Source organism: Phocoena sinus, chromosome 13 (assembly GCF_008692025.1).
Source record: "Phocoena sinus isolate mPhoSin1 chromosome 13, mPhoSin1.pri, whole genome shotgun sequence".
In the NCBI taxonomy this organism is placed as follows: Eukaryota; Metazoa; Chordata; class Mammalia; order Artiodactyla; family Phocoenidae; genus Phocoena; species Phocoena sinus.
The window spans coordinates 45208257-45229361 of record NC_045775.1 but is presented as its reverse complement, the minus strand read 5'-3'; the positions used below and the strand labels follow the sequence as shown (position 1 = coordinate 45229361).

The following is a 21105-nucleotide window of genomic DNA, read 5'->3' as shown; positions in this document are numbered from 1 at the left end:
GATAAGCCAACTAATTTTTAATTTAAAAGGATAATACCCTTGGGAACCTATTGTTTATTTCAATAATGCTACTGTTGTTCAAACATTCTAGGAATCCCACTTTGGTTCTTCAGAGCCTACTTACAAACCTGCTAATGAAATCAGTGTGGTTATTTTAAATATATCCTCATTATATTTTGGACAAAATGGCATCAGAACATGTGATCACTCAAGTTATTTGCCTTTCTTTAACTCAAATGACTAATGGTATTTTTGAAATATCAAGTCTACCTTAACAAATCAAAAATTGCCATCATAAATGCTATTCAAAAAAACTTTCCATGTCTCTAAAATAAAAAACAAAATAAGGGCTCCAAAACTACATGGTAGGCCAGGAGTTGGTAAACATTTTCTGTAAAGGTTCAGATAGTAAACAACTACTAAAATGAATGAACTTACCTGTATCACAATAAAGTTTATTTACAAAAACAGTTGGTGGAACACATTTGGTCCACAGGCCCTAGTTTGTTGATCTTGGTTTTAGGTAATGACAGAATAACCGAAATAATTATATTGCCTTCTAAATTGATGGCAATTACTGGGATATATAGTTTTTGGCTTAAAATTTTTTTTCACCTACTGTTTTATAGTCACTAGTAAGGTATTTTAAAACCTTGTTTAAAAGCAATATTTTTATTTACCATCACATCAAAAAGAATAAAATACGCAGGAATAAATCTAACAAAGGACATAAAATGCATGTACTCAGAAAACTATAAGACACTGATGAAAGAAACTGAAGACAACACAAACAAATGGAAAGATATACTATGCTCATGGATTGTAAGAATTAATATTGTTAAAATGACCATACTATCCAAGGCAATCTACAGATTCAATGCAATTCCTATCAAAATACTAATGGCATTTTTCACAGAACTAGAACAAATAATTCCAAAATTTGTATGGAACCACAAAAGATCCCAAATAGCCAAAACAATCTTGAGAAGAACAGAGCTGGAGGGATTACACTGTCTGGCTTCAGAGTATACTACAAAGCTACAGTCATCAGAACAGTGTGGTATTAGCACAAAAACAGACACATAGATCAGTGGAACAGAATAGAGAACCCAGAAATAAACCAACACCCTTATGGTCAATTAATCTATGACAAAGGAGGTAAGAATATACAATGGAGAAAAGACAGTCTCTTCAACAACAAATGGTGCTGGTAAAACTGGATAGCTACATGGAAAAGAATCAAACTGGACTACTCTCTCACACCATGCACAAAAATAAATTTAAAATAGATTAAAACTTAAATGTAAGACCTTAAAACATAAAATTCCTATAAGAAAACATAGGCAGAACACTCTTTAACATAAATCATAGCAATATTTTTTCAGATCTGTTTCCTAAGGCAAAGGAAACAAAAGCAAAAATAAACAAATGGGACCTAATTAAACTTTAAAGCTTTGGCACAGCAAAGGAAACCATCAACAAAACAAAAAGACAACTTACTGAATGGGAGAAAATATTTGCAAATGATATGACCAATAAGGAGTTAATATCCAAAATATATAAATAGCTCATGCAATTCAATGTAAAAAAAAACAACCTTATTTAAAAGTGGGCAAAAGATCTGAATACACATTTTTCCAAAGAAGACATACAAATGGACAACAGGCACATGAAAAGACACTCAACATTGTTAATCATCAGAGAAATGCAAATTAAAAATCATAATGAGATATCATCTCACTCCTGTGAGAAAGGCTATCACCAAAAAGACCACAAATAACAAATATTGGCAAGGATGTGGAGAAAAGGGAATCCTTGTACACTGTTGGTGGGAATGTAAATTGGTGCAGTCACTATGGAAAACGGTATGGAGATTCCTCAAAACATTAAAAATAGAACTATCATACAATCCAGCAATACCACTCCTGGGTATTTATCTGAAGAAAACAAAAATACTAATTAAAAAAGATATATACACCCCTATGTTCATTGAAGCGTTATTTACAATAGCCCAAACATGGAAGCAACGTCAACAGGTGCCCATAAATAGGTGAACTGATAAAGATCTGTGTGTGTGTGTGTGCGCATGTGTGTGGGGGGTGTGTGTGTGTGTGTATACAATGGAATATTACTCAGCCACAAAAAAGAATTAAATCTTGCCATTTTTGACATCATGGAGGGAGCCAGAGGGTTATTATGCTAAGTGAAATAAGTCAGACAAAGACAAATACCATATGACTTCACTTATGTGTGGAATCTCAAAAAACAAAACAAATGAACAAACATAACAAAATATAAACAGAGTTACAGAGAACAAACAGGTGTTTGCCAAAGGGGAGGGTGAGGAAAGAAATATGTAAGGGAGATTATCATGTACAAACTTCCAGTTGCAAAATAAATGAGTAATGGGTATGAAATGTACAGTGTGGGGAATATAGTCAATAACTATGTAATATCTTTGTACAGTAACATATTGTAACTAGACATTGTGGTGATGAGTTTGAAATGTAGAAATATCTAATCATTCTGTTGCATAACAGGAACTAATATAGTGTTGTAGGTCAATCATATTTCAAAAATTAACTAACAAACTCATAAAAAAGGAGATCAGATTTATGGTTAGCAGAGGTGGAGGGTGGGGAAGGCAGAATTGGATGAAGGAAGGAAGGCAGTCAAAAGGTACAAAATTCCAGTTATAAGACAAATAAGTACTAGGGATATAATGTACAATGATAATTAACACTGCTGCCTCTTACATATGAAAATTGTTAAAAACTAAATCCTGAGTTCTCATCATGAGAAAAAAATTTTTTTCTATTTTTAAAATTTTGTACCTATATGAGATGATGGATGTTCACTAAACTTACTGCGATAATAACTTCATGATGTATTATATGTAAATCAAATCATTATGCTGAATACCTTAAGCTTATGTCAATTGTATCTCTATAAAACTGGAAAGAAAAAAAATAAAAGCAATATTTTTAAACTGTATTTGAGGAAAGTATTGCATTGATATTTCCTCTCCCAGAGGGGAAGCAATCACAAAACAAGTACAGTTTTATCATTAATCATCAGGAGCTGTATTTTGATTTTAAAGATGATCATTAAAAATAAAACACAATGCATCATCCCACTGCTCTAAGAGCATTGTTGTAGATTCCATTCTTCAGGAAGTAATCTGAGGGCAACTCACTTAGTATCAATATAATCTTTGTAAAAAGGAAAAAAAAAACAGTAAAGATAAAACACAGCAAGCACAAAAAATTCAATGGCAGAATGATAACATGATCAATAATTAGTGGGTAAAATATCAGTTTATCCAAAACATCAGGGAGAACACAAGGGGCTTCCCTGGTGGCGCAGTGGTTGAGAATCTGCCTGCCAATGCAGGGGACACGGGTTCAAGCCCTGGTTTGGGAAGATCCCACATGCCACGGAGCGGCTAGGCCCGTGAGCCACAATTACTGAGCCTGCGCGTCTGGAGCCTGTGCTCCGCAACAAGAGAGGCCATAATAGTGAGAGGCCCGCGCACCGTGATGAAGAGTGGCCCCCACTTGCCGCAACTAGAGAAAGCCCTCGCACAGTAATGAAGACCCAACACAGCCAAAAATAAATAAATAAATAAATAACACAAGATGAAAGCAATCTGCAGACTACTTATATCATTGTTTACTAATTTCACTGTCATATGAAATCAAAACATATTTCCTTCACATTCACCAATTTTAATAAATAAAACTAAAATCTTTTTTCAGATAGAGATTGATGTTTGCAAATGTTTGATATAAAGAGCAAAAACCATAACTAGCTCTATTTAAACAAACTATGCCTTTTCTCTTTGTTAAATTAAATGCTGTTATTTGAATTAATGTTACAATTTTCACACCTTCAAAAAATAGGTATCAAGAGGGACCTGGACTAACAAATCATACTAATTTGGCTCTTTTTCCCTTTTGGTATTTTTCTCCCCACTACACTAGTGATTCTCAAATGCAGTCTTGCATTTGCAGTCCTGCATTCTCAAATGCAGTCTCATATGCAGTCCTAGTGATTCCTGATGCAGTAGCATCAACTAGGAATCATCTAGGATTCTGTTAGAAAGGAAAACCCTTGCTGTTTCCTAACACCACTGTGGAGGCAGAGGCTCGGGTGCATTCAAGATTGGCAGCACCCATAACCCACCACCATGGTCAAGGAAGGCATTGCTGCTGGAGGTGTAATAGACATTAATACTGCTTTACAAGAGGTGTTGGAGACCATCTACAACCACGATGGCCTAGCACATGGAACTCACAAAGCTACCAAAGCCTTAGACAAGTGCCAAGTCCATCTCTGTGTGCTTGCATCCAACTGTGATGAGCCTATGTGTGTCAAGTTGGTGGAGGCCCTTTGTGCTTAACACCAAACCAACTTAATTGAGGTTGATGACAACAAGAAACTAGAGGAATGAGTAGGCCTCTGTAAAACTCACTGAGAGGGAAAACCTAATAAAGTGGTTGGTTGAAGTTGTATGTTGGTTAAGGACTATGGCAAAGAGTCTCAGGCTAAGGATGCCATTGACGAGTACTCCAAATGCAAGAAATGAACAAATGAAAAACTTAGCTAAGAAAGAAAGAAAGGAAGGAAGGAAGAAAGAAAGAAAGGCAAATTTGGGGACCTTACCTCAAGACCTCCTGAATCAGAATCACTGGGGTTAGGACCCAGTAACAACTCTCCAAGTGGTATTGATGCACACACAGGTTTGAGAACCATACTCTTGGTTGTTGGATCCGAGTACAGGTCCATCTCAAGTCTCCTCAGCTTTTCCATGTTCTACTAGTTTAGATCTAAAGGAGGAGAGAGTGAAAATGGCTTGCAAATGGAATCCTATAACCACTCATATCTGCTACTCCTTCGGCTCACGACCAACTGCCTAACCCATATGTAGACTTAACGTAGTAGCACATGAGGCATCTACTCATGTAGTCCTCACTCAGCTAAAGTTCAAGGATTGATATTGCAGGATGAGGATGGAGAGGGATACTATTTTTCACAAGAAGAATTACAGAGCAATTGACTCCTAAACTATGTGTATGTATAATATCAGTTGCAATAATATCTTAAATATATTTAAAAAAGAGATCCATTAGAACCTTCACTTATAGAACATTTGCTTATGTATCAATAGAACACGTCTTTGTAGAATGATGGGGAATAAAATGTCACGGAAATAAGTGCACTCTCAGAGTGTGATGAAAATTCACCTACAAATACTGAAGCACATGAGCACACTGCTTTCAGTTTCTTTCTGTTTGGACTTAACCTCTGCTTGGTCAAAGAAATTAGAAAAATTAGAGCTGTATAAAGTAACAAGTCTCTTCCCAATTAAAAACCATTTTAAATAATAAAGATGTAACCAACGAATCAAAACGCTGCTATATGCACTGCACTGTGATAAGCACTGACGAGGAGAGGCTATAAATTAAAAAAGCAAAAACAAAAAACCCCACAACCCTAGAATAGGCACTGTAGATTTACAGATATTCAGAGGATGAAACAACAGTGTGAGCTGAGATGAGATGTAGAAACTGAACTGGTCTTTGAAGGAGGGATGTGTAGGGAGATGGGAATGAAAATTCCAGACAGGCAAATGCCATGAGCAAAGACCTTGAATACACTTGGCACATTTGGAGAATAATTGAATAGACTGATTTAGCTGGAGTGGGACATCCATATAAGAAAGATTGGAGAGATAGATTAGGTCCATTTTACTGTGGCCTTAAGTGTCAGGCCGGGGCACCTGACTTTTCTGAGAGCAATGGGGAACCATTTAAAATTCTAGGGACATGATGAAAGCAGTATTTTAGGAAGACTGATTTGACTAAATGTGTAGAGTAAATTACAGTTGGGCTTCTCAAGCTATCAAATGAATATGAAATCACCTGGGATCCTCTGATTCAGTAGGTCTGGGAAGGCTGAGATCCTGCATTTCTTTTTTTTTTTTTTTTTTTTTTTTTGTGGTACGCGGGCCTCTCACTGCTGCGGCCTCTCCCGTTGCAGAGCACAGGCTCCGGACGCGCAGGCTCAGCGGCCATGGCTCACGGGCCCAGCCGCTCCACGGCACGTGGGATCCTCCCGGCCTGGGGCATGAACCCGTATCCCCTGCATTGGCAGGCGGACTCTCAACCACTGCACCACCAGGGAAGCCCCAATCCTGCATTTCTAACACACTCCTAGTGATGCCTAGACGGCTGGTCCTCAGACAGTACTTTGAGTAGTGGGGGATCATGATATGGTTTTAAATTCAAGATATCCATTGAGGCATAATATTGAAATAGGGAGAGAAAGCATGCCATAAAGAAAAAAATAATTTTTTACAAGTTTATTATTCTAGTCTGTTCAATTTGTTTGCAAGGAGCAGTCATTTCTCACTCAACCAGCTGACGTAAAAAGGGAGACTATAAAAAAAGAACATAGGAGAAATTCATAGAAACAAATTCAGACAGTATGGTAGAATGTCTCCAGGAAATGGAAAGGGAATAGACACTGCTCTCTCCATGTCTCTGGCTATATGCTTTCCTGTCTCCTTCTGCTTCCTTCTCCTGCTTACTCAGCAGTTTGCCCATTAGGACTCTCAGTCCTGACTCTAAATAACTTTAAGTTCAAGCATGCAACACCATCTTACTGCAGGCTCTTAAATCTCAGTATATATTCTCAGGAGAGAACCAGATTGGACCAGTCTTTGGATTGGTCCCAGGGTCAGGAGTCCGTCTCTAGTTCAGTCATCTGTTACCTGGACAGAGAGAGAGTCTTTCATATAATATATCAGGGACTGTGAGTGAAATGAAGAGGGAGAGTTGGGGATGGCAGGCAAATTGATCAACAGATCTAAAATGACTGGCGGGAGAGAATCTCGGGTTCAGCTGAGGCCTCTATTGTTTGCACAAGATGTCAAGTATTTTCCATGTTTTTCTGAACATGTTAAAAACATTGAAAAACCAGTCTTATCAGCCTTAAGTTATGACCCACCTCCAGACTACATGAGTTCGTGAAAAATTCACTGAGGCTGAATAAGCAGGTGGTGAAAAATTCACTGAGGCTGAATAAGCAGAATGTTTTTCTGTTCCCAGCATCTGTGCATTCCTCCCCCAACCCCCCCTACAAGAGACTGGAGAGGGGAGTTCCTACCCCTCAAATGAGGGAGCTTTCCAGAGACTCATTTGGAGAACTTGACTTGTGTCTCCTAGAATTTGGGGGTACATGGGAATTGCAGTTGCACTTCGGAAAGTCTAAAAGTGAAAGACTGTGGCTGTATCATCTAGCGATGTCAGAGCAGAGGAAGGGAGGGAAGGACAGAAGGAGAGAGATGCCGTCCCAGGAGTAAACTACATTCATACTGATGTGGAGCGAGGAGTGGGACTTGAACAAAGTGGGATCCTGCAGGAGGAAACTGCCCTATATTTAAAAGATCCCCACCCCTTTTAAGAGTAATGCTATCCAAATGTGAATCTCTAATATGGACTAGACTTTTTACTATCCAAGAATTACCTACAATGTATGGGACCCAAGGTATGAAGAAGGGTGAATCTTCAGAGCTGGTTTAAATGGAGAATTGGGGGGAAGGGTCCTGCCTGCACCCTACTAAGTACAACATGTTCTTTGAAACAACTACATTTGCAAAATCATGTCATTCAAATGACTGCTGCGGATTCCAGGCACTGATTAACTGGAGAACAGTCTAGCAGCCTAAAAACAGAACTTGGAGTTAAACATTTGTTCATTTTTCAACTTCTATTCTTTTCTTGACATAAAACTGTGCTTCATTTGGAGTATAAAACCCAACAAAAAGCTCTTTAGATGCTCCAATGAATTAGATCTTTAGGGAAGGGAATATGAATCAAGAAAAAATGACAGGAGGTGAGGGAGAGATATAAATATTCTCACTTCCGTAAAAGCCACACAAGATTTCTTACTGAAAGTTTATGACAGACTGGATGATGGAGAAGCTAGCTGAATAGTATCACATACTTTGATATAATCATGTAAAATGCAATACCTGCAGCCTCAATTTACCTAAGCTAAACTAAGTAAAGATGAACATGACACCAGCCCCACCCTTATCTTCAACAAAGGAGTCCAAAAGCTGAGGAGGGAAGCCAGCCACACAAACCAAAGGTTTGTGTTCCCCAGCGTGTCCCACCTGCCTGGATTCCACTAAGCTTCTTAAAGGTTCCACTGTAAGCACAATCACAGATTCTTATCCAGTGTCCCAGATGTTACTTTGTTTAGTAAACAATTCTCATTTCTCATGTTAACTGCTAAATTAATTCATTCTTTTTTTTTCCTTGTAGAGCCTTCCCTGTGTCTGGCACTGTTCAATCAATAAACTCAAACTCCTCATGAAACTTATATTTGAGCATGTGGCAGTACAGGTAATAAATAATATATCCATTAAAATATATCAGATGGGGCTTCCCTGGTGGCGCAGTGGTTGGGAGTCCGCCTGCCGATGCAGGGGACACGGGTTCGTATCCCGATCCGGGAAGATCCCACATGCCGCGGAGCGGCTGGGCCCGTGAGCCATGGCCGCTGAGCCTGCGCGTCCGGAGCCTGTGCTCCGCAACGGGAGAGGCCACAACAGTGAGAGGCCCGCATAACGCAAAAAAAAAAAAAAAAAAAAAAAAAAAAAAAAAAAAATATATCAGATGATGGTAATTGTTACATTAACAAAACAATTGCAGGGGAAAGGAACAGAGAGTACTTGGGGGGGCGATTTAAAATACGGGGTCAGGGAATTCCCTGGTGGTCCAGTGATTAGGACTCCGTGCTTCCACTGCAGGGGGCATGGGTTCTAAGATCCCACAAGCTGCGCAGTGCGGCCAAAAAAAAAGAAATTTAACAAAAGAAATAAAATAGGGGGTCAGAGAAGGCCTCCTAAAAGTGACAGTTCGAGCAAAGATGTGAAGGAGTTGAGGGCCCATGCCATGCAGACATATTTGGGGAAAGCTTTCCAAAGACAGCACAAGTCTTGAGGTAGGAGCAACTTGACATAGTTAAGGGACAGTAAGGAGTTAATGTAGCTGGAGCAGAGGGAGAGAGAGGTGAGGTCTGAGAGGGAAGAAGAACCAGATCACTTCAGGCCTTGTAGGCTACTGTGAGGACTTTGGCTTTTACTCTGAATGAGATGGGAAGCCATTCAAGGCCCAAGGTGTGACATGACCTGACATATTTCAACAGGATCATTCTGGCTGCTGGTTAAGAAAGATGATAAGGGATGGAGTGCCAGGGCAGTCTACTAGCTGGGAGGCTCTTGAAACAGTCCAGCCCAGAGATGATGGAGGCAAATGTTAGAGGAACCATGACTGAAACCGCCTGCCCTGGCCAGGCACCATAGTAACCACTTTCATGAGTTGTCTTAAACAGGAGGTCTTGGTAAGGAATGAGGAACTAACAAGCTACCACCAACCGGAAGAATTCGGGAAAGGTCAAAAGGAGAGAGGAGATGCCAGTCCATATGTCCAATCAACCTCCCAGAATCCTTCTCGCTGGAATCCATCTTTGCTGAGTGATGCTCACACCACCAGGGAAGACCCTGAGTCAGAGTGATTGGCCAGAGACAACCCGGAAATCAACCCATTTACCATAAAACCTGAGAATGCAAGCCACGTGGCAGAGCAGTTCTCCTGGGTTCCATTACCCTGCTGCTCTCCACCGGGGCGCCCCTTGCCAATAAAGTCTCTTGCTTTGTCAGCTCATGTGTCTCCTCGGACTTTTCATTTCCGAGTGTTAGACAAGAGCCCACTCTTGGGCCCTGGAAGGGGTCCCCATTCCTGCAACACAAGGACTGTGGGTCAGGGTGGCAGCAGAGGAAATGAGTGTAAGCAGATAGGGTAGGGGGTCCCCGGAGAAAGAGAACCGGGCATGGCTTTCTTGACATAACAGAAACCATTTTTGACCTAAGCTAATTTGTGATCTAAGCCTGGCCACAATGCTTGCCCTTGAACAGGTCTCAGTAATTAATGATCCTAAGGGAACAAAAGAATGCAGAAACAAATGTCCGTTATCAGGCAAGAGAACAACAGCAAAGATAAAATACCAAGTTGTAAAGACTCCCAGTTCTGTTTCAATGGTAAAGATTAGCCTGAAGCACTCAACAACCAGATCCATTGGAACCTAGGGATAATGATGTTCTTTTCTGACTCTCCAGACTTCAATCAACTAAAGCTTGGACTCTGTCTGACTTCCCAAGCCCCTTCATAAATATGCATGTACCCTTAGCTTAAAACTTCCCCAGTTTTGCAGTTTGGGGAGACTGCTTTAGGAAAGATTCCTGGTGTTCTCCTTACTTGCTGCAAGTAATAAATCCTTCCTTCTCCTGATCTTTGGCTTGGTTATGTCCTTTGGCTCAACCCCACCAAGAGACCAACCCAGTTTTAGGGTAACATGAGAATAGGAGGAGTAACCAGATTCTGAAAACTCTCTGAATACTATAGTAAGAGGTACAGTGTTATGCTTTAATTTGTCATAGGAAAAACAGAAAGGCAAATGCAAAACAAATTTAAATTCAACAAATTAGTCTATTAAGGGGAATTGGACTATTTATTTCAGGAGTATTTTAAATCAGTAAAGCCTTTTAGGTACTTTTCAAGTACAAAAACTTTCAGGACTAGATATTCTGAAAACCAGAAGAGCCTTGAAAGCATTTAAAACTCAGATCAAATTCTCTGAAAGTGTTTACAAATTTGACACGCTATCTTACTCAAAGAGAAAATGCCCCAGAATTTAGAGACTAGATTAAAAAACACACACACACACACACACACATCAAAGCAGATACACACAGAAAAGAGCTGAAAATACAGCTAGATGTCACAATGTGTCAGATTATCATCTGATGTTTCCAATAAAGATCTAGTACCAAAAGTATAAAAGCTCATAAGCTAGCTCATTGTTAAATGACACAGACCATTTCCAATGAGAAAAGGAGAATCAGCAGAAATAAAGAGGGACACAGAAAAGCAAACTACAGCATTAAACGTTTGTGACTTTAAAAGAGATTAAGAACTTCATAGCAGAGGTCTTCCCATTATTATTATTATTATTACAATGAGAGAGAGAGAGAGAGCATGCCAGAGGGAAACTACAAAAAATGCTATGTATTCATGAAGGATAAGATTATACAAATCTGAGAATGGAGAAGAAGGAGACATTTTTGAAATGTCATCCAACAGTGCCAATGAATATTATTTCTGCCAGGGAACAGCACAAGAATGTTTTATTCAAAAATATCCAAGCAGGGACTTCCCTGGTGGTCCAGTGGGTAAGACTCTGCGCTCCCACTGCAGGGGGCACCGGTTTGGTCCCTGGTGGGGGAACTAAGATCCCACATGGCACGCAGCTTGGCCAAAAAAAAAAAAAGAATATCCAAGGAAATAAAAATTACATTTAAATGGCACTTGTGTCAGATACATCCAAAACTTTTAATGAAAAACAGAAAAGCAGCTTGTGGGAATAAAAGTGTTATATTTCTATTCTGGGAATAAAATGTTATACTCTGTATATTCTCATAATAAATGACTACTTAGGTATTTAATAGCTTGATTCTCAATGTTAAAATGAGACAAGCCAAACAACAAAGATTTAACAATTTATCGAGATCTTATATTTGACTTTGTCATCAACTAACCATAATTATTAGCAATGCAACACATCTTTTAGCCTTTGTTTGTTCCTCACTTTTCTCCAAAGTAAAATAAAGGGGGTTTCTTCCCCAATTTGAGAGGGAGAAAGAGAGACTGAGAGAGAGAGAATGAACAATACATTACATACTTTCCTTTGAAATGTTTATGTATCCTCTTCCCTGTCAAATTTGTTTACCAGCCTTGGGGCTATGCCTTATGTTCCTCGATAGCTTTAGAAACTTCCCTCTTTCTCTTCAATGATATCATCCTTGACAACTTCAACGTTTCTGTCCCTGACTTTTTCACAGCCTGACCTCACATTTTCTCAGCCTTACTGACTTCTTTCCCCCTACCTTCCTTGGATATGGAATCTGCTCAGCCTCCAAGATTTTAAACTGAAATGCCCATCCCCAGCCATCACCTCTTGCCTTGTTACTTCTCCCATTCTATTGAACTTGGTATTTGTAATCAGAGTAACATATGTTCCATCAACCCTCAACTAGTAGTTGTGGTTATGTCTATAGATTTAATTAATTTGTTTATTATTTTTATTTATATTCAAGGCTACAGATTTTAGAGTCAAACTGCCTACTTTTAAATCCTGACTCTGCCGTTCACTACTTGAGTGATAAGGGATGAGTTACTTAATCCCTCTACGCCCTAAATTTCTCACAGGATTCCTGTGAAGGTTAAATGAGATAATCCACATAAACCTGGCACATATTAAATACGTGATGAACATTAACCAGTAGTATCAGTATTTCATTTGGCTTCACTGTCCTCTGTAGAGCCTGGTCACCATAGTCATCCTGGCTATCTCTCCTCCATTATTCACCTTTTTTCATCTCACTTCCTTGATTCAAACTTTGATTATTTCTGGGATCTTGTTGGACCATCAGGGATACTCAGGAATTTTTAAAATAATTAATCTCTCCTGAGTCCTTATTCCACTCCTCACAATATTTATTCTAAACCACCCCTACTTTCAAGTCCCCATATCGTCCCCTGCCTGAAATATTTTTATGACATGAGGTTGTCTCCTAATTCACTGAGAAGAAAGAGGCCACCCTTTCAGCAGAAAATGCTTCTCCTATACTTCTGTTTCTTCCCATGCAGAGAGAACCCAAAGAATCTAACTCTTGGTTTCTCTGCCTCTGAACTCACTCTATCTTAGGGAAAGTGCAATGACTTAGCTGATTAGCAAATTTGCGCAAAATAAACCAGCATTCTCTAACCAGCCTTTAGATCACTAGGTAGCCAGCCAGCCCACATGGCCTGAACCAATTGCTCTCTCCCTGGATACAAGGTGCTCAGGAGATCAGCTCTACGCCTGTAGGGCTTGGGCAAATCTGCAGTTTAAAAGGGAGTATAACCCTAAAGTTTGAAGACCTCCAATCAGACAGATGTTGAGGAATACTGAAAAATCAAGACCCAAACTGGGAATATAGAAGAGCTATATAAAGTTAGTGGTATGAGTGGACTTTAGTGTGTGGGCAGACTGTTTTGACCTTGGCGGTTGTATGAGCTGTTAACAGCTGTAGTCTGGGAAAGAGGCTGTAAGTCTCAGAGCATGTAGTACTCTAACCATAGGAAGGGACTGTAGTTTATGGAGGCTTGGTCCATAGGTGAGTGGGTATCTTTGTATTTTAAATTTTTTATTTATTTTATTTTATTGGGGGGGTGAAGTAGAAAAGAATAGCTTTATTTCTTTGCCAGGCAAAGGGGGAGACAGAGGGCTCCTGCCCTTGAAAACCGTGTGTCCCCAAGTGGGTATTTTTTTTATTAGTTTATTTTTTATAAATTTATTTATTTTTGACTGCGTTGGGTCTTCCTTGCTGCGTATGGACTTTCTCTAGTTGTGGTGAGTAGAGGCTTCTCTTGTTGCAGAGCATGGGCTCTAGGTATGCAGGCTTCAATAGTTGTGGTATGCGGGCTCAGTAGTTGTGGCTCACAGGCTCTAAAGCGCAGGGTCAGTAGTTATGGTACAAGGGCTTAGTTGCTCTGCGGCATGTGGGATCTTCCCAGACCAGGGCTCGAACCCATGCCCCCTGCATTGGCAGGCAGATTCTCAACACTGCGCCGCCAGGGAAGTCCAACCCAGTGGGTACTTTTTAAAAGGCAGGCCTGAGCAAAGGCTCAGGCAGGACACAACCTTTAAAAGAATGACATAGCCCGAGGACACGACATAAAATGATTAGAACCAAATAGGTCCAAGAGTCGACTTCTACTAGACTCTGAGCCTCAGTATACGTTCATTGTAACACATCAGCAAGCTAAATGACACACCCACAGGTACAATGACAGTTCCAAGGCCGACCATAAAGGTCAAAAAGTGGGCAGTAGCCCAGTTCCTGGAAATCCCCATCCCTTCCCCAAAATAGCTGTAATATTCCTCCCATTCATTAGCCTATGAAATTATCCACCCCTATAAAAACTGACAACCCCATACCCTGGTGCCACTCTTGCCTTCTGAGATGGCCCACGCTGTGTCTGTGGAGTGTGTTTCTCTCTAAATAAATCCACTTTGTCTCCACTGAATCCTTTCTGTGATGAGACATCAAGAACCTGAGCTTCATTAAGTCCTGAGACTAGGTGTGTGATCTCAGTTAAAAGACCGTGGGTTCAAGTCCCAATTTGGGTTTTGGCTGGGTTTGAGTCCCAGCGTGTGGGTTCAAGTCCCAATCTGAGTTCCACGGTTTCAGAACCTCAAGAGCCTTGTCTTGGGCACATGATCTGTAAGTGGTCTCTGTACCCTCTGAAAGGTGAGGCCACACAGGTAAACACTGTGAACTTGCAAATGCTAGATGGTGGAAGGATTAGATCCTTTTAGGCTTTTGTTGTTTTTTAAACTATTGATATAAGCCAAGTTCTGGATGCCCTTCAGAGAACAAAACAAGTTCTAACTTTCAGTTGTTAGTGGCATTCAGGGCAAAGGACAAAATTAAAGGGACTAAACTTTATGAACTTGGCTTGTCCACAGACTCAGGAGTAGAAAATACAAAAGAATTACTGGCAACTTGGTAGTTATAGATGGGCATGCAGGAATTTCTGTGCCTGGTGGGAACACACCTGAGAAGTTTATGAAATTCAAAAACAGAAGAAACAGAGTGTCTCACAGAGCACCTGGCAAAGGTATTGACCCTCACTAGAGTCTAGAGTCCTAGGGGTACAGGTTTTAGAAACATGAACAGCAATTTTGGAGTCTACTATTGCTGATTATTCAACTGAATAAGACAAAAACCTATGCTACTCTCAGCAAACTAGGAATAGAGGTGAACTTCCTCAACTTGATAAAGAACATCTACAAAAAACCTACAGGTAACATCACACTTAAAAGTGAGAAACTAGGGACTTCCCTGGTGGTCCAATGGTTAAAAATCCACCTTCCAATGCAGGGACGTGGGTTCAATCCCTGGTCAGGGAACTAAGATCCCACGTGCTGCAGGGCAACAAAGCCTGCGCACCACAGCTAAAGATCCCACATGCTGCAACTAAGACATGATGCAGCCAAAGAATAAATAATAAAATAAAAATAAATAATTTAAAAAAATAAAATAAAAGTGAGAAACTAGAAGCTTTCCCACTAAGATTAGGAGCAAGTCAAGGATGTACCTTCTTACTACTCCTTTTCAACATCATACTGGAAGTCCTAGCTAATGTAATAAAACAAGAAAAGGAAATAAAAAGTATACAGATTGGGAAGGAAGAAATAAAATATTCTTGGTTCACAAATGACATGATTATCTATGTAGAAAATCCAAAAGAGTCAATAAAATAGGTCCTGGACCTGATAAGCAATTATAGCAAGGTTGTAGGATACAAGGTTAATATATAAAAGTCTATTGCTTTCCTATTTACCAGCAAAGAAAAACTGAAATTTGAAATTAAAAACACAATATTATTTACATTAGCATCCAAGAGATATAAAATACTTATATAAACCTAACAAAATATGTACAATACCTGTGTAAGTAAAACTACAGAATTCTGATGAAATAAAACAAAGAAATAAATGAGATATACCATGATCATAGGTAGGAAGACTCAATATTGTCAAGACATCAGTTCTTCCCTACTTGATTTATATATTCAACACAGTCCTAATGAAAACCCCAGCAAGTTATTTTGTGGATATTGACAAGCTGATTCTGGCGTTCATATGGAGGCAAAAGACCCAGAATAGCTAATTCAATATTGAAGGAGAAGAACAAAGTCAGAGGACTGATACTACCTGATTTCAAGACTTACTATAAAGCTAGAATAATCAAGACAGTGTGGTTATATGTCAATTAAAAAAAATTTTTTTTGGCTGCCCTGCACAGCATGTGGGATCTTAGTTCCCTGACCAGGGATCGAACCCGCACTCCCTGCATTGGAAGCGCAGTCTTAACCACTGGACCACCAGGGAAGTCCCAGGTTATATGTCAATTACATCTCAACAAAACTAGAAGGAAAAAAAGACAGTGTGGTAATGGCGAAAGAATTTTACAAATAGATCAATGAAACAGAATAGAGAAAACAGAAATAGACCACATAAATAAAGTCAATTGATCTTTGACAAAAGGGCAAAGACAATACAATAGAGAAAAGATAGCCTTTTCAACAAATGGTGCTGGAACAACTTAATGGCCACATCTAAAACAGTGAAGCTAGACACACATTTTACACCTCTCACAAAAATTAACTCAAAATGGATTATAAACTTAAATGTAAAATATAAAATTATAAAACTCCTAGAAGATAACCTAGGGGAAAACCTTGGTGACCTTGGATATGGTGATGACTTCTTAGATACAGTATCAAAGGCATGATCCATGAAAGAAATAATTGATAAGCTGTACCTCATTAAAATTAAAAACTTCTACTCTATGAAAGACACTGTAAGAGAATGAGAAGGCAAGCCCCAGACCGGGAGAAAATACTTGCAAAAGACACCTCTGATAAAAGATCATTATCCAAAATATACAAAGAACTCTAAAAACTCAAAAATAAGAAAGTAAACAACCTGATTAAAAATGGGTGGGCTTCCCTGGTGGCGCAGTGGTTGAGGGTCCGCCTGTCGATGTAGGGGACACGGGTTCGTGCCCCAGTCCAGGAAGATCCCACATGCCGCAGAGCGGCTGGGCCCGTGAGCCATGGCCACTGAGCCTGCGCGTCCGGAGCCTGTGCTCCGCAATGGGAGAGGCCACAGCAGTGAGAGGCCCGCGTATCGCAAAAAAAAAAAAAAAAGGGTAAAAGAGTGAATTCCCTGGCGTCCAGTGGTTAGGACTCTGTGCTTTCACTGCTGAGGGCGCGGATTCAATCCCTGGTTGGGGAAATAAGATCCCACAAGCCGCACTATGCAGCCAAAAAAAAAAAAAATGTAAAGGACCTGAAAGGACACCTCGCAAAGAAGATATACAGATGGCAAAAAAGCTTATGAAAAACCGTTCAACATAATACATCATTAGGGTACTATAAATTAAAACAACAATGACATCCACTACACACCTATCAGAAAGGCCAAAATCTAGGACACTGACAACGCAAAATGCTGGCAAGGATGTGGAGCAACAGAAACCTCTTTCATTGCTGTTGAGAATGCAAGATGATCTCTCCATTTTGGAAGACTATTTGGTAGTTTCTTACAAAACTAAGCATACTCTTATCATATGATCCAGCAGTCATACTTGGTATTAGTATTTACCCAAAGGAGTTGAAAGCTTTATGTTCACACAAAAACCTGTACACAGATGTTTAGAGCAGCTTTATTCATAATTACCAAAACTTGAAAGCAAGCAGGATATCCTTCAGTAGGTGAATGGATAAACAAACTATGGTCCAGTCAATGGAATATTATTCAGCACTAAAAATAAATGTTATTAAGCCATGAAAAGACATATAGTATCTTAAATGCATAATACTAAGTGAAAGAAGCCCATCTAAAAAGGGTACATATTGTATGATTCCAACTATGACATTCTGGAAGAGGCAAAACTACAGAGACAACTAAAAGATCAATGGTTGCTGGGAGTTAGGGAGAAGAAAGGAATGAATAGGCAGAGCACGGAGGATTTTTAGAGAAGTGAAACAATTCTGTATGATACTATAATGGTGGATAAACCTATACAATGTACAACACTCAAAAGTGAACCCTAAGGTAAACTACGGACTTTGGGTGGGAATGATGTGTCAGAATTAGTTCATGCATTATAACGAATGTATCACTCTGGTGTAGGATGTTGACGGTGGGGCAAGTTGTGCATGTGTGGGGTTAGGGGGTATATGGTAACTCTCTGTACTTTCCACTCAATTTTTCTGTGAACTTAAAACTACTCCAAAAATAAAATCTATTAGAAGCACCTATGCTAGGAAGAAGGTTTCCTTGCCTTGAACAGAGGGTATTTTTTAAAATTCTTAGGCTTCATTCCAAATCTACTGAATCATTTCTGCAGGAATAGGACATAGGAATCAGTATTTTTAATAACTATACCCAGTTATTAAATAATTATAAGCACCCAGGTGATTATTTTGGTCAGACAAGTTTGGGAAACATTGGTTTAAACTATTCTATAGTTGGAAGCAGTCACAGCAACTGATGGCCAAGGACTTAACTTTTTGGCTCACAAGGAGTATTAGTAAACAGAGTTCACTCTCAATGTGGCAATGAAGGGGCAAGAACTTGGAGTTCAAAGGCAAGATTATCCTTCCATGTTCCAATATGCTTTGGCCAATGGTATGTGAATGGAAGACTGAGTCGGAAAGATGTGTGCTACTTCTGGGCAGGAATTTTAAGAGCCAGGGAACAACGATTTGTCACATTTCCTTGTCCCTGTTGTGGAGATCATGGAAAAACTTGTAGCGATTGTGTCATCCTAGTCCCTTAAGTGAATACAATGTGAACAGAACTCCCTGCCGATTCATGATGGACACATAGTATGAGTGAAAAATAAACTGTTGTCTCAAGCCACTAAAATTTTGAGCTTCTTTGTCATTGCAGCATAATCCAGCCTATCATGACTAATAGTCTTCAAGCTATACAAATTCCTAAGCTTCACAAGAAGACAACAATATCAATCTCAAATATTACTCTCTGAAAGAAGAGTTAATATGGATAGCAAATTATCCCCCTAGAAATGGAAAATTCCAAGTGCCAAATTGAACATCTCCAAATTCAGTTTATGTTCACAGGACATGGATTCCAGAAACTTATATCAGATCAACCATCTTGGTAAAGCTAAAAGTCAGAATTTCTCTTCCTCTCATCCTTGACCCCTCTGACCTGGTATTTGACAACACTGATTAATGGGCTTTGGGAATACAAATTTGCCTGGAATAACTACACCAGAGACTGAGGAATAGCTCTTTCTAAATTTGATGGGTGTTGGGCCTGTGCTGTAATAATTTTGTGTCTCACTGACTTTTTTGACTCTCTGGAAACTCAGTGGAAGACAATGTTAAACTAATACAATTTCTGTACAAGCTACAACTGCTTACAAAAAATTCCAAACCTATTTAAGCCTTAAGTACTCTTCTAATTAAGATTGAGTAAAATATGAAGTGAAAAGAATGAATTCTGGACATTAATTTCTTTGAAGTTTAAATCTCAAAGGCAAGAGAATTTGACTTCTGGCATTAATTTCTTCAGGCTTTAATGTGTAAAGAATTTTCATCTTCAGACTTTAATTTTTCCTGGACATTTGATAATGGGAGAGAATTTATGATCAAATTTGGAGGGTCGCTGTGATGACTGCATTTTATTATTGAAGTATCTTAATGGTACCATGTATCTCATTGCAAGCCCTCTTATATGTAAGACTGGATAATATTACTGAATATAATTGGTATGGAAATAGATGAAGGGATGAATTTTCAGATTTGGAGTTTCTATAATTAATACTATTTGTGGTAGTTATAAAATGTGGCCTGTTTTAAGTCCTGTCCTAGCAGCTTCTCTCTCATGCAGGTCTTGGTCCTGGAAGGAAGCTCAGTTTGGTTTTGAGTGTGTATAGCCTAGACCATTCTCGTACCATTCCATAGGGCCTAGACCATGCTAGCACCATCTGATCTTCTCATGGTTCCCTTTGTCACCTGAGAAATGGAGTCCACAAAGCTTCTCATCAATTTTGACTTCTACCCTCAAATGAACTCTCTAAGCTTTATACACCAAGTGGGACTCCTTCTTTCAGGGCATCTTTTGGTAATTTGATGTTTTGTTTTGTTTTGTTTTGTTTTGGCTCCTTCTGCTTCCTCCCTCATGTAAATCTTGTTGCTATCATGACGAGTATATGTGGGAGCTTATAGCTTTTTGCTACATAAACTTGTTATTGATGTTTGTGGGGTTTAGGTTTTGCTACCCAACTTGGCCTGTTTTTGTAGGAAGATATGGGGATATTAAAAAACTATGCCATTTCCAACTTCCCAGAATTCCATTTGCTTTTTTCTTGATCCCTTCATGTAGCAAAGATAATTATATGCCCACCAAATCCCTTTTCATATTTCTTCTACATTCCCGCCCACCCACCCCCCCACCACCAGCCCCCAGCATTACGTGTGACCATGCGACTAGTTCTGGCTAGTGAAACATGAGTAGAAGTAACAGGTGTCACTTCGCAGTAGTGGTAGCGAGATCCCTCTGTATCACTCTCTTGCCTTTCTCTTCTCCTCTGGTCATGGGCATGCAGCCCAAAGATTGAAGCAACCTGGATCAGTGGGTCTCGGCATAGAGGACAGCAACCTACAGTAGAGTTTACATTAGCAAGAAATAAACTTTTATGTTTTGAGTAACTATTCTTTTGGGACTACTGCCACAGCATAAACCCAGACTACCAAGACACTTCCCCACCTACTTGCTCTAATATTTATTCCCTTTTCACCTCTTCCTCTGTAGATATGCTCAAGTATCTCCTATCCCCTTCAAAAACACCTTCCCCTGATCCTCCTGTCCCTCAAATTATCATAGAACTCCCTTCTCATTCGCTGATATATTTCTGGAAGGAAAAGCTATGTATGCTACCTCCACTTGCTCACCACCCACTCACTCCTTAATTCCAGGGAATCTGGCTTTTGCCTTCTCCACTCTTTAGAAACTTTTTTTTTAAGATTACCAATGATCTACTTGCCAAATCACACTCAATCCTGTTTGACCTCTCTCCTACCATGGCCCCAAACCCTAGTCAAGTGGTTTTAAATCTTTTCATGACCCCTTTGAAAATCAAATCAGATAAAAGCTGTGGATCCTACTCCCAGAAAAGTTACATACACATGTATACAAATTTTTATAAATTTCAGAGTTTTTGATCAGCAAGCTCCCCCAAAGCCCTTCCGCAATAGCCTAAAGATCTCTGTATCTTGGGTAAAGAATTCTGCCCTGGTTTATACCTAAGAAAGAGGGTCATCCATTCCCACAAAACAGTCACACAGAGTATTCTTTCACTTGCCAGTGTATTTTTCTATATCACTC

General features: G+C 39.5%; 1 pseudogene; it reads left to right on the top strand.

The window, feature by feature from the left end:
- The first annotated feature begins 4189 nt into the window (after positions 1-4189).
- On the top strand, positions 4190-4588 carry LOC116764633 (annotated as a pseudogene).
- The last annotated feature ends 16517 nt before the right edge of the window (positions 4589-21105 follow it).